The following is a 16252-nucleotide window of genomic DNA, read 5'->3' on the forward strand; positions in this document are numbered from 1 at the left end:
GAATAAAGAGCATGAAATCCACACACGACTCTGAGTATATTTCACCCTACCTCCCACCCTACCATTCCCCACCGCCATTTTCCACTAGAGAGAGGGATGATTCCAGGAAGGAGTGGAGAAAAGAATACAAAGTTTCATGCTAAGTATAGGGATGGATGAATCTTTCATTGTTGGCTTCTTAGTTTCTAATTTTTCCAATCACATTTCTGCATCCATTTCCTTTAAAAAAAAATTCTAAAAGCATTTTAGTGTTCACTTCTCCCAATAAACACATATTTGCAAGCAACCCCCCTAATATAATGCATTTTACATGTTTTCACTTGTATTTCAATTTTTATGCACACTTTCCTCTAATATATGCATTTCCGTAAACGTTCTAAGGGTCGAGAACTGCATTGCAGAATAGGAGAAGTGCTGGTTTCTAAAGAGTTGTGCTTTAGTTCACGTATTTGCTTGGGAAATGCAAATTTGGTAGGGTCACACTGAAATTACGGATGCTACTGTTCATTTGTGTAGCCAAAGCTGCTACAAAAGCAAAATACACGAAACAGAATAAAATGCACAGAGATGAGAACCAGACCGAATTTGTCTCCCACCCTAGAGAGTGGCACAACTGGCAATGTGCCTTGCCTTATCCCCAGCAAGACATAAGGGCAGAATTGATGAGGACTGGAACAAAGACCATTGCAATAGTATCTCAGCTGGGAAGCTAAGCTGAAACAGAAGCCAGATGAGGGGGGCAACAAATCTAGTTCTGTATATCCAAGGACCTTTGGGGAACGGAGAATTCACGAGAGACAGATAGGCTGTATTATTTCCCTTTCATCTTTTGCCTTAGGAAGAAACCTCTGCTGGGCTGGAACCACAAACTTTGTCCTGCGCTTCACATTGCTGGATGCTATTAAAATGGAACGTTATGGTGTTGAGCTGCCCTTGCTAAGCTGCTGCACGAAACAGGAAATGGTAGGGAAACATACTTCTCAGTAAAGCTACCAACTAGTGGCACAAGGTCATATTGTTCTGAATTTTGTGTGCCTTTGTGTGTGGGGACACTGCAGCTGTTGTATTGCATGCACTGATATTGCCAGATAGTCACATATCTATCTACATATTTTTTAATAACCTTGTACAGACTCAATGGCTCTTGCAATGCAAGGGTGATCGTTCTGAGATAAACTGATACTGTATTCCCCTCTTCTTCTTCTTCTTCTTCTTCTTCTTCTTCTTCTTCTTCTTCTTCTTCTTTTGTTGTCAGCTTAGGTTGCTTATGTCTGTGCTACCTGGAGCATAGTGTGATATGTTGGAAATTAAAAAACGACATGAGAAACTCTGTCCTGTTAATAATGAAACACCCCCACCCAACATACAATGTGGTGGTGGTCACTGAGATAGAATATTTTGAATTGGGATTCGACAGATTCATGGAGGATATGGCTAGCAATGGCCAGTTGCTAGTTATGAGGGACATATCCTACTACCAAGGAGCAGCGGCAACACATCTCTCTAAATATCGATCACTGGGAATAAACATTGGAAATGAACTTTTACTTGGCAGGTTGGAGAATTCTGACATAAACAAAAATGGGAACAGAAATTGCTAATGTTTGTTTATGTCACATTTGGAATGCAAATCAATCCAGCTTAGAATCAGTATTTGCTGTTGCTTTCAAGCCACAAATGATTATATACCTCCAGCACTTGTGATGTGTTTCCTTTGCATTGAACTGAATGGGGTGGGATAATATATGTTACATAGTTTGCATCATTAATTATGTTACATATTTTTATTGTTACATCATTAATTATGTTACATAGTTTTGCCACAGTTGGCAGCAAGATGAGTTGTTACTCATCTTTTGCTTTTGTAAACAGATGAACTGCAGCAGAATGGAAATGGTGCTGCTTGCAACAAATAAACCACTTTGCAGATTTTTGGCTTTTTTTACAATCAAGCAGCATATCTCATGTATAGTTGCACACATGTTTGTTTCCTCGGGATCTGGAACCCCAATCCTTCAAGGGTGGGGCTACCAGGAATGTCCCCCACATATTCCACATGAAAGATACTCCACATGCACAATGACAACATGTGGTTGTATAAAACTGACACATTCGAAATCCAGCTTTTTATTTAAAAACACCAATGAAGTGTACATAAGGAGAGGTGATTGGTTTTAACCACAAGTTTAAGCAAAATACTGTATTGGGGAGGAAAAGGGTGTGAGGAAAAGAGAGAAAGAAGAGAGAGGGTGGGAGGGAGGAAGGGGAAATGTATCTTGAATGGGTTTTGCAGTCTTTCACCTACAATAATTAAAAGTCACATTTACAATGATAAGAGTAAATTCATACTGTTCAGTGCTGGCTTGCATCAACTTTCTGTGAAACACACTGATAATATATGATGAGGCTTTAACAGTCAGATAAATGTGTCGTCCTTCTAATGGATAAAAGATGCAGCTGTATTGTTTATACTTTCCTGCTAATTAAACACTCAGTCACCCTGCTTTTTATCTTATTTAAAGGAAATAGAGTCCATATAAACAATAAAATTATTGTTATTAAGGCATCATACAATCCCATCTTAGTCTCCTGTGGCTTTTTTTTTTTTAAGTCTGGAAAAACTTATCCAATATGCCTCTGTTTAGCAAGCCATTGTTTGCACAGGGGGCACTGAGAGAACTTAGCAACCTTACAATTGCTTCGTTGGCTGCTGTCTGCATTTCTTTTAACCCCCAATACTTCCACAATACTTCCTGCCAACCTAGGAGTTCGAAAGCACCTCAAAGTGCAAGTAGATAAATAGGTACCACTCTGGCGGCAAGGTAATGGCGTTTCCGTGCGCTGCTCTGGTTCGCCAGAAGCGGCTTAGTCCTGCTGGCCACATGACCCGGAAGCTGTACGCCGGCTCCCTTGGCCAATAAGGCAAGATGAGCGCTGCAACCCCAGAGTCGGCCATGACTGGACCTAATGGTCAGGGGTCCCTTTACCTTTACCTTTACCTTACTTCCACATAACATTACCAAGCAACATAACTTGCAGGGGGTTTGTGATGTCCCACTTACCGTATGTAAGACGCAACAGACCATAAGACGCACCTAGTTTTTGGAGGAGGAAAACAAGAAAAAATAATAATCTGAATCTCAGAAGCCAAAACAGCAAGAGGGATCACTGCGCAGCGATCCCTCTTGCTGTTCTGGCTTCTGGGATAGCTGTGCAGCCTGTATTCGCTCCATAAGACGCACACACATTTCCCCTTACTTTTTGGGAGGGAAAAAGTGAGTCTTATAAAGCAAAAAATACGGTACTTTTCTTTCACTCACCCTCACCCCAGAGGAGCAATGACTGTGGTGTAGTCCACTCACCGTCACTTGTCTTCATCTCCGGTCAGAAAGGTTTTGCAGGTTATTTCAAAAAACTTGTGCCACCTGTTTGGACTAGAGCGGACAAACGAAATATTGGCAAAGAGACACAGTGCCTCTCAAAGCACTATCACCACTATGCAAAACTATTGTCTGCCTGGCTTCTACCGTAGGAGGATGTCGATTTTGAATGGAATTGGTGCTTTTGTTTGATCCCCATCTATGGCTAGATGAGAAGGTATAAGCATCAAAAAATAATGGATTCCTTGTGGCGGCACTCTTCACTTTGCAGCTCAATGTTCTCATGTCAGCAGGAAAATAAGAGCAAGACATTCTGGCCTTGAAAAGAGCTGCCGGAGGGAATGACACCCTTTTATGCAGGCTTTCAATCCTTAGAGACGTAGCTCTGTGCAGGTTTGAGCTAATGAATGACACTTTCATGTCAAGCAGCTCCGAAAAGGCAAGGCTAACATTTCTGGTTCTCTCTTAAAAAAATAAAAAAAGAGGGGAAAAAGAGCCACCTACATTTTTGACTTTCAAGTGTTCTCCTTATGACTTTGAAGGGCGTACCTTGCTCTGAATGTCGTTTGAGAAGTACAAAGTAGCGGAAGGGTTTTGGTATCGATTGTTGTAATATGTTCCATTGCAGTTTGTGTAAAATGCTGTACTGCATGTTTCTTCTCTTTGATATTTTTAAATTTTAACTTGGGGATTTATATTTAAAAAAGGTGAGAGCAGTATGCAAGTAAGGCACCTATCCCAGAATATCCCACACAAATGCCTATTAATATTCATAGTTTTTCTCCTGAATGCCACCCAACCTAAGCAAATGCAGACATGGCCATATTTTTTTTTAACATATTTTTTTTTAATTAAAGAGTTATTGATTTAGAAAAGTGTCTCTTTTTCTAAGTTACATTTTCTACAGATCAGTTTCATTTGTTGAGACATTAGTGTTACATTAGGAAGAAAAGGGGGGAAGAGGTGGAAGGGGGCATAGTGAGTGGGGGTGGAGTCGAGTGGCGATGTTTCTATTTTACTTAATGTATGTATGGGGTTTTGTGTCAGCATTGCTTGTGCGGGTTCTCTTTACTATTTGCTTGTGTTCCTTTGGTGGTGAGAGAGGTTGGGGTTGGCCTAGGGTGTGGTTGTTTGTTTGTGATTGGCTGTGGTGAACTTTGTTTTCACGTTTGAGTGGGCTGGGTGGGTGTTCTTGAATCAGGTTAGCCATATTGATTTGTATGCTGTTTGGATTCTTATCGTTGTCTTTTTGGGCTGTGTATGTGATAAAAGGGAGCCATACCGGGGTGAAGGCATCTTCCATTTGTCCCCGTGTCAGTTACAGTTTATTGGTTAGTTTTTCCAATAAGGCTGTTCCCCATACTGTTTGGTACCATTGGCCCATGCTTACTCCTGACAGGTAGGCATGGTCATGCTTGCCACCCATTTCGTATTTCTGGATTCATGTCTATTTTTTGCCCCTCCCTTCCCTCCAAGTTCCTGATTTTAAGTTCATACCCTCAGGCCCAGAATTACGAAAGCCATCCCGGCTTCTGATTTGATTCAGGGATGCCCCTATTCTCCCCGCCCCCCAGTGCCGCTGTCACCCAGCTTGGGAAAGAGAGTGAGCCGGTGTTTGTCTTGAGATGCGGTGGCGGCAGCGGCTGTTGCAGGGGAGTACCCCATGGCCTATCCATGGCTGCTGCTGGCCTCCTCCCTTGGGCAGCTTGTAGCTGCTGCTGGAGAGCAGGCGAAGAGGAGGAGAGGCTGCTTCCATCAAGCCCACGTGACACGCCGGCTCTGAGGGACAGGCAGAGGGCAATGCTGCCCTGGGTGGGAAGAAATGGGGTGTGGAGCAGAGCACAAGGAGTCTCATTTTTTAAAAAAATTAAAAATGCTTTCTGCATCCATGCCTAATCTTGCCCCTTTCTAAAATTGATTTACAGTGGTACCTCGAGTTACATACGCTTCAGGTTACATACGCTTCAGGTTACAGACTCCGCTAACCCAGAAATAGTGCTTCAGGTTAAGAACTTTGCTTCAGGATGAGAACAGAAATCGTGCAGCAGCGGCACGGCAGCAGGAGGCCCTATTAGCTAAAGTGGTGCTTCAGGTTAAGAACAGTTTCAGGTTAAGAACGGACCTCGAACGAATTAAGTACTTAACCTGAGGGTACCACTGTATTGGTGTGTGTGTTTTTTTTTGTACACACACACAATTACACAAGTACATGAAGGATAGCTGTCAGTATTGACTAGTCCAGGTAGCTAAGAGTGCAGCTTCTGTTTTCAGAAACAATAGATCTCTGATCACCAGATGCCAGTAAAAGAGGGATGTCGTCATCAACCCCTATCTCTCAAGGGCCATTCAGTACTTGTTCAGCCACTGCAGATAGCCAGGATGCTAAGATCGGCAAATTATTAGGTTCTAATTGTGCCACAACATACGTCATCATACTGGTGTGAATAGATGCTTGAGGCTGCACAGGGTTATTCTATAAAAAACATCCTTTTCAGGTGCTGCTTCTCCTGCATATGCACCAGTTTTTATTAAAATGACTCCTCCCTCATTGTTGTTGAAAAGTTAACTATGTTCTTCCAATTTTTGAATTCTGTTTAGAATTTTTTTGTTTTAAAGCTTCATCTTTGTACATCCCTGGAATGATTTGCTTTGCCCTTTGATCTCTGCTTCCATCATATTGTTCAATACGGATGATGCCGGCTCGTTTATTAGATTTGAAAGCGGAGCACCTGACCTTGGTTTGTGTTAGCTGACCTTCAGACATTTCCTGCCTTAACAGCTAGCAAAAGAGAACATCTGGCACTCTGTGGTGCAAAGCCCCCAAACCTGCAATTCCTTTTAAACAACTTTTCACAGTAGAGAAAAATCCCAAATTGCTCTTTCAACATAACTTTTGTTTGCTGGTAAACTCCTTCCAGTTAAGCTTGCCTTTGTTTGCCGGGGGTTGTTTGCCGGGGGTTGGGTTGGGTGGCATGGTCCGGCTAAATATTCAAAAGTTATATCCTGAAGCTTTGTATTATATATACACCCCCACACCCCACACTTACTGCTGTAGCTGGAGGAGTTAGTGAATTAAAATGATCAGTCAGCTGTTAGCAGGGGCTTCACCTGTCACCATGGCAATCAAATGCTGTAATTATTGGCTTCCTATTCCTCTTGCAATGATGTTTAGGATTTCTTTTGCTTTAGAATATCAGGTTTTATCCTTGTCGAGTCCAGTCTAGTGTTTACATTTTAGCTGTTGTCTGCTCATTGCTTTGTTTGCTAGATTGCTCATTGTTAAGCCAAATGATCTACTGATTGGAGCTAATGGTGAGGAGAGAGTTGGAACTCTCTCTGTATTTAAATGAGACACTCTCATTAGAGTGTTCCCCTTCCCAGCTGTTGGGAAGAGGTGGATGTAAAGTGTGCATGGATATGAATCAGCAGTAGCACACCTCGACATTCCATTTTTTTCTTGCAAGAGCATGGCAGCCAAGATGGCCGCCACAATCTCACATGATTTTGAGTTATAATCGTGCCTCCTCCCCCCAGCACTATTTTGGGGCAACGATCTCGCATGGGTGATGTGGCTCATGTAGGAGTCTGGCCCTGGAAGAGGGTATCCTGGTTTTGGACCACTTTGTATTGGAGGACACACTGTAGTTTGGGGAGGGAAAAATAGAATTGTTAATAGGGATGGGTGAATCTGTCAGTATCAGCCTCAGCTTCTCATTTTTGCAATTAAAGTTCACTTCACCACATTTTCACATTAGTTTGCAAGTTTTTTTTTTAAATGCCCTCTCAGAAATATTCCCACATTTTAGTGTACATACCTCCTAATATGTACTTTTTTTGCAAGCAATTTCCCCCTTATTTAAGGCATTTCAAAAATTTTAGGTTCGTGAGTATATGGATTTTTATGCACACTTCCCCGCAATGTAATAATTTTTGTACACATTTTAGTTGGAGAACTGCATTGCAAGATTCAGAGAAGTGTGAATTTCCAAATATTGCTATGTCCACTTATTATTTTGGGTAGAACAAATAAGGGAGGCTTGCGTTCAGATATGAACCAAACAGAATTTCTCCCCTTTCCATAGCTGTTGACACTTTCTCTGTGGATCTGATGTAGGGGGTCAAATCCGTAACCCTCTAAGAGTGCCTGCTATTCTTCCATTTAAGCTCTATTTCTATATTTATAAATAAAGGAAATATTACAAAACATTGTATGTCTTCTGCTCACTCATCTCCTGGAGACCAGCGCTGCTATGGAACATCTCATTGCTTGGGGGAAGTGAAGAACAAACAACAATATTCTCATCTTGACTCCTTTGATGAAAAGGAAGCAAAGTATGCTGTGTCAAGCTTGTTTTCGAGCTACGATTGGTTAGAGTTGGTTGCAAAGAAGACAGTCATTCAATACAAATCTGAAGACTGGTTTCTATTTAACTTGGATTGATTCTTTGCAGGTAAATAATTGACTTACACAAACTAACACTGGAAATCCTGTGTATGTTACGTAGAAGTCTGTTTCCCGTCCTAGTAACTGTGCACAGGATTTCCAGCCGTAGAGGCCTTTGGACTTAGGTCACTTCCAGATGGCCTGTTTACTGAACATTCATCCTGATTCCTTCGCAGTGAGGTTATACAATGTTGTATCAGGCACTTTCCAGTGCATTCCAGTCACATTTCTTACAGCAAAAAGACTGATTGTGTGTGTGTTCTACAAGAGCTCCAAATCAGTTTTAATTGGACCCGCTGAATTGACCAGTATCTGATTGAATCTCACCTGAAAATAGCAATGATCTGGAAGGGATCTTAGACTTACGCGAATGGTTAGTGTCGTAGAACAAATCAACAGGTCTATCTACTTTCCAGCGCTAGTCCCAAAGCAACATTGATTAAGCCTTGCATAACTCCAGCCCCTTCTGACCACAACATTGCAGCAGTTTCTCCCACGCTCTTGCAGCAATTCTTTACCAGATCAATGCTTTCAGTTGGTACGCATAACTTCCAGATATGGTCCAAGTACATGCCTGAGACATTAATCCCCAGACTCATGGAACACAAGTATTAACTGATTTCTTTGAGAAAAGTTACACAAGGCTAGAGTTACTTTTTTCTTTGTTCCCTTTTCTGTTCTTTCCGCCATCAAACAAAGGAAAGCAATATTAAGCCATGGTAGCTTGGGTAGAATTTATAACTTAGCAAGTGAAAGCAATATCTATAATCCTCTTTGGGCTATATCAGGTCCTTGCTCAATGACCTCCTTCCACAGTATGTATTTCTGTGAAGAGCTTTTTACTTGAACTTTGTGCACTGAGCACTCAGAGGCACAGACCATTGATTTCTATCTGCCAGACAAGAAATAAAGGAGTTTGTGGAGTGGTGGGTTGATGATGCTGAGGTGATCCATTGTATGGAGCGAAAAGGGCAGATGCTCTGCTTCTGTAATCCTCAGTTGGACTCGATACACATTCAGATGTGCAAAATTTCCTTGGCTGCAAGTATATAACAGAACAACAACAACAACAAAATCAATCCAGCAAGTGCGAAAGTAATTATTTCATTTGCTGATATACAAAGCATGTTAATCAGAATGTTCATACGGGGGTTGTGGCATATCCTCCTCACTCTGCACTTCTCCTTTTTCTCTCAGAGTAGCGCCATAAGCCACTTCACCCTGAGAAACTGCTGCGGTGAAAGACAGCTGCCGTGTTCTTCTGCAACCTCTTATTCTCACCTTGGGGCACAGCTGTCAACCGTCCCTTATTTGGTGGGAAACCCCCTTATCCCAGTGCCTGTCCCGCTGCTGTCCTTTATTGATGATGTCCCTTAAATTTCCCGGGTTTCAAAGAAAGCAGCTCCTCTCCCTCCCTCCCTGCCGGCCAGGGAGGAGGGAGGCTTCAACTGTGTTGCTTGGCTGCGTTGCTCGCCCAATAAGGAGTCTAAGAACGACTGGGGGGGTGGAGCTTGCATGCCTTGTGCCGATCAAATCGGCCGCGTTGCCTGGGGACTCGCCTTTGCTCAGCGCTTCCCAGCGGAGAGGTGACAGTGGTTTTCCTTGCTGCATCCCCTTTGCCGGGTTGCTGCGCTGTGGGAACCACGGCTTGAGGCTTCGTTTGGCTGCTGGCTGGGCTTTCTGCCTTTGGCTTGGAGGGGCTCAGAAGTTGAACATACTTGTGTTCGGAAAATCCCTTATTTTGGCTGCTGATCCCTTATTTTCAATTCTGTAAGTTGACAGCTATGCCTTGGGGCAGTAGCAACCCCAGGTTCTCCCTCAGATGCAACTTAGTTTAAAGTTCTGAAGGGTGTTATACAAACTCAAGAAGTTCCTGCTGGATCAGACCAGTGGCCCATGTAGGCCAACATCCTGTTCTCACAGTCACTAATCAGATGGGGGAAATAGCAAGGAGCATCACAAGAGCACTCCTGTGGTTTCCAAGAACTGGTATTCCAAAGCATAGTGCCTAGGTTGGTGGATGGAGAGCATCCTGTTGCCTTCTTACAAAACCTCCCCATTTTCACACTCCCCATCTTTGCTGCTATTTATTAGAGAACACTTTTGTCTCTGTCTCTGCCCACCACCAGCATTCAGCTCCCAACAGATCACCCCAGAGCAGGCATCCCCAAACTCGGCCCTCCTGATGTTTTGGAACTACAATTCCCATCATCCCTGACCACTGGTCCTGTTAGCTAGGGATGATGGGAGTTGTAGTCCCAAAACATCTGGAGGGCCGAGTTTGGGGATGCCTGCCCCAGAGGGAATGTGGCTCTGCTCAGAAACATGTTTCATTAACCCCAGTTTAAGAACTGGGAGTGGGGGCTGTAAAATATCTGTGTTTCCTGCATCAAAAGGTTTGCAAATGTGTATTGATGATCCATATTCCCTAGTCTAAAAACAAACAAACAAACAAAAACAAAACACCAATAGTTAGGCAAAGGTCCTACCTTTGAGAATAAAATCCCAGGGCAGGGCTCATCTAGCTTCTAGTTTTTCATTTTAGTTGATTACCAGTCAGTGGTCACAATACATAGAAGAGGCAGATGTTCTGAATACTATTTTGCATGCTGTTAACAGCTAAATTAATGGTAAATGGAAGTAGTAATTCCTGGTAAAATGTGAGCTGCTTTGAGTGAAAGTTTTGCCACAGGGCTTGAAATGATTTGAAGCCAGTGTGGTATTTGATATGATGTAATATGAACTTTTCAAATAGCGGGTGATTGATTGTTTGATTTAGATAGCTTTGTCATACTGCTTGGTTCAGTGTTTGTTGAGCAGAAATAACAAGATATGTCAGGTGGCAGAGAAACCCAGTTTTAAGTATATATTAGGGGGGAGTATTATCTTTCTCATTCACGAGAGTGCAGATTGCAATCTTCCCCAAACAAATGTTAACGATAATGGAAGTCTGAAATAGAAGGCCCATTAATAAAAGTGGTTTACTCTGTTCTGTTGGGATAGCCAGTCTTTCCACCCATCACACATTTTCATTAGAGGACATTGTTAAACCCACTCCATTACAGTATTCTGTCACGTTAGAAAATCTCTCTCCGTATTTGGTCTTGTATACTCAGTAAGTTTTATTGAGAGAGTTGGGGCAGGGAACTACCATGAGCCATAAAGAACACTCCATTAAAAAGTATTGAAAATGGGCTGTGGACCTTAGAAATATGAGAGCTTTTTCAAGAATTCCAGATGACTAAACTGCCGGCAACAGTGCTTTGTTGGTAAAATAAAATAAAATGAGGGGCCAGTACTCATATCTTGGTAAAAGTGTTGTGGACGCCAGCACAATATGGCTTCCATGGTCACTAAAAAGTAAATAAGTGATGTTGCTCCATACCAATGAGTTCTGTCACACACAAAAAGCACCGGTTAAAAGGATCTGAATAATAATAATTTTTTAATTGTGCTGTGATGCAGCCAGACTTTCCCACCAACTTTGTTATAATTAGAAAGACATATGGTTGTGTTTTATAATTAATTCCCACAAATTAGATGCTTTTGGAGTTGACTGATTAGTCTTGTGCACATGGTTGCAATGTTTTCATTGTTTAAATCTGTGTTATCCTAACACAGGCAATGTGCACATCAAAAACATCTGCCAGACCTGAATCAATTAAATCATATTCATTCTCTCTCTCTTTTTTTTGGATAGGAGGGATTTGATTTCTGAATTCATGCAAACCAATGAACAAAATTCATTAAAATGAATACCACTGAGCTGTGTACACATATTTCAAATTGTTTTAAACTGGAAGTTTTTTGTACACAGAATCTAATATTTTCATAGTACACTTAAGGAAGGGGGGCTAGCTAAATTTGTGAAACCAAAAGATGAGAATAAGCCCTTTTTATTTTGTATTATATTATTATTATTTAAAAGTTTGTATACCACAATTTCATAACAAATATCAAAGCAGCTTATCACAATTGTAATGCAATAAAAACCACAGACAAAAATAAAACAGATTACCAGCTGACTATTTTGGAAAGCGTTTTTCTCAATTCTCTGCATTAGCCTGGCGGTTAATAAAAATTTTCAGCAAATGTTTGAAAGTTAATATAGAAGGGGCCTGCTAGATCCTGAATGAAAGAACATTCCACAGGAGTGAGCCAATAACACTGAAGGTTCAGTTTCGTGTTGATGTCAGATGAGCCTCACCAACACGGAGCACAACCACTGACACTCTTGCAGATGATGTCAGTGATGGCACTGGGATATATTGTGCTGACTGACAGCCAAACCAGACATGAAGGGAGAGATCTGTGATTGGGATGGTCTGTGGTTTTTGCTTTTAGTTGCTCTGAAACAAGTCCCATCAAAGTTGCAGAAAACCTGACATTTATTCCGATTCAGCTTTAAAGAGTGGGTTATTCCAATTCAGCTTTAAAGAGTGGGTTTTCGCAGGGAAAGTTTGAGGCAAAACCAAACAAACCAACAAAACACTCAGACATGCAGCGTCTCCCCACACCCAACATAAAATAAAAATAAACGGTATCATTGCAAGAGTTGACAATTACAATTCCATGCACATATATGATATATAGGTATTATTATTCAAACACATGTTTATTTTTAACCTACTATATTTTGTATGAATGTGTTCCTAATGTCATTATACTTGTCCATGCAAACTGCGCCAATAAGTAATCTGTTCATAAGTTGCAAGTGTAGTCATATCCTCAACCCGTTGATTATATGGAGCCATACACTTATATTTCCAGTGCATCCGTATCAGTATTTTGGCCATGGTAAGGGCATGAATAATCGTTTAACTTGTCCAGTTGTCAAATTCCATATAGTAGGCATGTACTTCAAAAGAATATTTTCCTCTGAATTTTTTAAACTTTTTCCGCATAGTCACGTTTTTATAATCCACAACTTTCTCCCAGAACTTAGTAAAAACGTGTGTTTTAAGACACATGTAAAAACAGGTCTTTTGAGGAAACATTATTCATACAACAACATGCTGTTTTAGACAGTCCTTTTCTGTACAAATGTAGTGGAGTTCCTATAACATGGGTAGGCAAACTAAGGCCAGGGGGCCAGATCCGGCCCAATCGCCTTCTAAATCTAGCCCGCGGACGGTCCGGGAATCAGTGTGTAGAATGTGTGCTTTTATTTAAAATGCATCTCTGGGTTATTTGTGGGGCATAGGAATTTGTTCATTTCCCCCCCAAAATATAGTCTGGTCCCCCACAAGATCTGAGGGACAGTGGACCGGCCACCTGCTGAAAAAGTTTGCTGACCCCTGCCTATAAATTCGAAGACGTGGAGCGCTAAAGTGCAGACCTCTGCCTGGAAAGAGCGGAGTGAAAGATAAATGTGGATAAGCCCTTAGTTTTCTTAAATATTTGCATTTGAAGTAAGCACAGAACAAGGCAGCCTTGAGAGCTGGAAGTTCAACTCATTCTCCTTGGTAAAGTCAAACTTTTAAGTTCAATATATTCAATTTCATGGTCAGTGTACTTAGGAGACAAAGCCATATTCTGTGCCAATATTTGAAAAGGCCCAAACAGGCAGATTCAGGACTCTCTCTTTAACCCTGATGTTTGTGTGCTTTGGTCAATAAGCCTGTCTGGTTTTGTGTGTGTTTGGGGTGTGTGTGTGTGTGTGTGTGTGTGTGTGTGTGTGTTTTAAATACAACTTTCAGATCCTCTTTCCAAGGCCATAATGCCACATCCATCTGGTGTGTGTGTGTGTGTGTTTTTTAAAGGTAAAGGACCCCTGGATGGTTAACTCCAGTCAAAGTTGACTATGTGGTTGCGGCACTCATCTCGCTTTCAGGCCGAGGGAGCCGGTGTTTGTCCACAGCAGCTTTCCAGGTCATCTGGCCAGCATGACTAAACCGCTTCTGGTGCAACGGAGCACCGTGATGGCGCACGGAAACACCGTTTACCTGCCCACCACAGTGTTACCCATTTATCTACTTGCACTGGTGTGCTTTCAAACTGCTAGGTTGGCAGGAGCTGGGACAGAGCAACGGGAGCTCACCCCATTGCGGGGATTCGAACCGCCGACCTTCCAATCGGCAAGCCCAAGAGGCTCAGTGGTTTAGACCACAGCACCACTCCTGCCCCTAACCAGATTTTTACCATATGGTGGTGTAGCTAATCCAAGGTATTGCTGTCACTGGCAAAGTATACTCCCTGCCCCCCTTTGCACAGTAAGATTTTATGAAAGGTTTTCATACTACAATAAGACGACAGTGACAAAAATACAATATATATATATATATATATATATATATATATATATATATATATTGGCCCTTACCACCCACAAAAGTTAGTAGCCCCTCCCAACTCTCACCTGGGATCTTTCCTTTCTCCTTCCAGCCTCTCACCCTGGGAGCCTGGGAGACTGGCATTTTCATCTGCCAGTTACATAAAAAGGGAGGAAAAAACCAGTATTTATGACATTCAGTCCATGATAACACCCATCTTCTCCACTTTCTGTTAGGAAATATTTCATATACGAGTCAAAGTGTCTCTGAAGTATTATTTAAAATATCCATGTAATACCTCTGGAGATCCTGTGAATACCCGAGCAAAGGTTACCTTCTTATGAACTGCCCATGCTCCTCTTTAGTGTTTCACAACATCAAAGGAAGGCTGCCGTGTATCAAGTTTGACCATTGGCCCATTTAGCTGAGTATTGTCTATGACCATTGGCCAGATTGTGTCTTTCCCAGTCCTACTTGGAGCTGCCGGGGATTGAACCTGGGACCTTCTGCATGCAAAACCGATTCTCTACCACTGAGCTACCTGTGATTCTTCTTTCCGGCTTATAGCACAAGTCTGTCCTTGAACTATGCCTGTTGGATGAGTATAAACGGCTACTAAGCCCCTTGCAGTGGTATAACTGTGGCTGCCACTATAGCTGGGCTATAGGATAGGTCAGCCCATTTTGAATCTCGAAGCCAATGGCATCAAGTAGTCTTAGTCAAGAGTTAGGTGGGGGTGACTGAAATCCTCAGTGCTGAAAACCAGTGAGAGCCAGTGTGGTGTAGTGGTTAAGAGCGGTAGACTCGTAATCAGGTGAACCAGGTTCGTGTCTCTGCTCCTCCACATGCAGCTGCTGGGTGACCTTGGGCTAGTCACACTTCTTTGAAGTCTCTCAGCCTCACTCACCTCACAGAGTGTTTGTTGTGGGGGAGGAAGGGAAAGGAGAATGTTAGCCGCTTTGAGACTCCTTTGGGTAGTGATAAAGCGGGATATCAAATCCAAACAACAACTCCTCCTCCTCCTCCTCCTCTTCTTCACCTTTTGAATTTGAAACGTGTTTTGCTATTTTATATACCGTATTTTTCGCTCTATAAGACGCACTAGACCACAAGACGCACCTAGTTTTTGGAGGAGGAAAACAAGAAAAAAAATATTCTGAATCTCAGAAGCCAGAACAGCAAGAGGGATCGTTGCACAGTGAAAGCAGCAATCCCTTTTGCTGTTCTGGCTTCTGTGATAGCTGCGCAGCCTGCATTCGCTCCAAAAGACGCACACACATTTCCCCTTACTTTTTAGGAGGGAAAAAGTGAGTCTTATAGAGCAAAAAATACGGTATTTATTACATGCATTAGCACTTCAGCTCATGGGCGTAGCCAGGATTTTTTTGGGGGGGGGGGAGGCCTTTGTTAGGCAGGGCAAAACCAACATGATTGGTCAGTTGGTCAGTTAAATATTTCTATTTTCTTATTTGAACAGGAGGGAGGCCCCCCTTGGCTGCACCCATGTTTCTGCTTTCCATTTGAGTTGGAAGACCAAAAAACAAACAAACACAAAAACAAACAAGCGGAAATGCAAGCAGTCTAATGATAGTCCCAAAGGGGGTGGGAGTGTATGTTTCTGAAGCTGCACTCCTGCACATACTTCTGTAAGTAACTCCCATTGAACTCTGTTGGATTTACTTCTGCGTGGACGATTAAACTGGGAGAGCCATTTAAGGCCCTTTTAAATAGCAACTGTGCCTACCAAACAGATCTGCCTTCCTTTGCATATTCTGTGTTTTTAGAGCTCATCCTCTGCCACAACCAGGCTCTGCTGCAGGATGCCTCTGAATTGCAAGATGCTTGGGAACAGAAGCAGTGGCGGATTTAGGGGACTGCAATCCCTAAATCCGGGTGCTGGAAATTTTTTTCCACCATGGCCCAAACCCGTCCTTGGTGATCCTGTTTGTAGAAGTCTAGCCTGGAAAGTCCATGTAAATATCAGGTTCTGGTGTTAATTCCAGTTAATGGATGCAGGGGAAATATATATATATTGTTTTTTCACTTCTTTAATTTGACCAGGAATAGATAAATTCTTCTAGCACATTTAGGATACTTGAGGTGGTGAATGAAGAAACTTTAACTCTGGTTAATACAGCTTGGAAGCAGGAGGGACA

General features: G+C 42.2%; 1 long non-coding RNA gene across 1 annotated transcript in view; it reads left to right on the top strand.

The window, feature by feature from the left end:
- Nucleotides 1-387: 387 nt before the first annotated feature.
- The window catches only part of LOC310759860, a 133821-nt gene continuing 117956 nt past the window's right edge, over nt 388-16252 (top strand). The window contains exon 1 of the long non-coding RNA XR_014546583.1: nt 388-963. This is a non-coding gene — a long non-coding RNA (uncharacterized lncRNA). The remainder of the gene's footprint in view (nt 964-16252) is intronic.

The sequence above is a fragment of the Podarcis filfolensis genome (assembly GCF_964270895.1).
Source record: "Podarcis filfolensis genome assembly, chromosome: 3".
In the NCBI taxonomy this organism is placed as follows: domain Eukaryota; kingdom Metazoa; phylum Chordata; class Lepidosauria; order Squamata; family Lacertidae; genus Podarcis; species Podarcis filfolensis.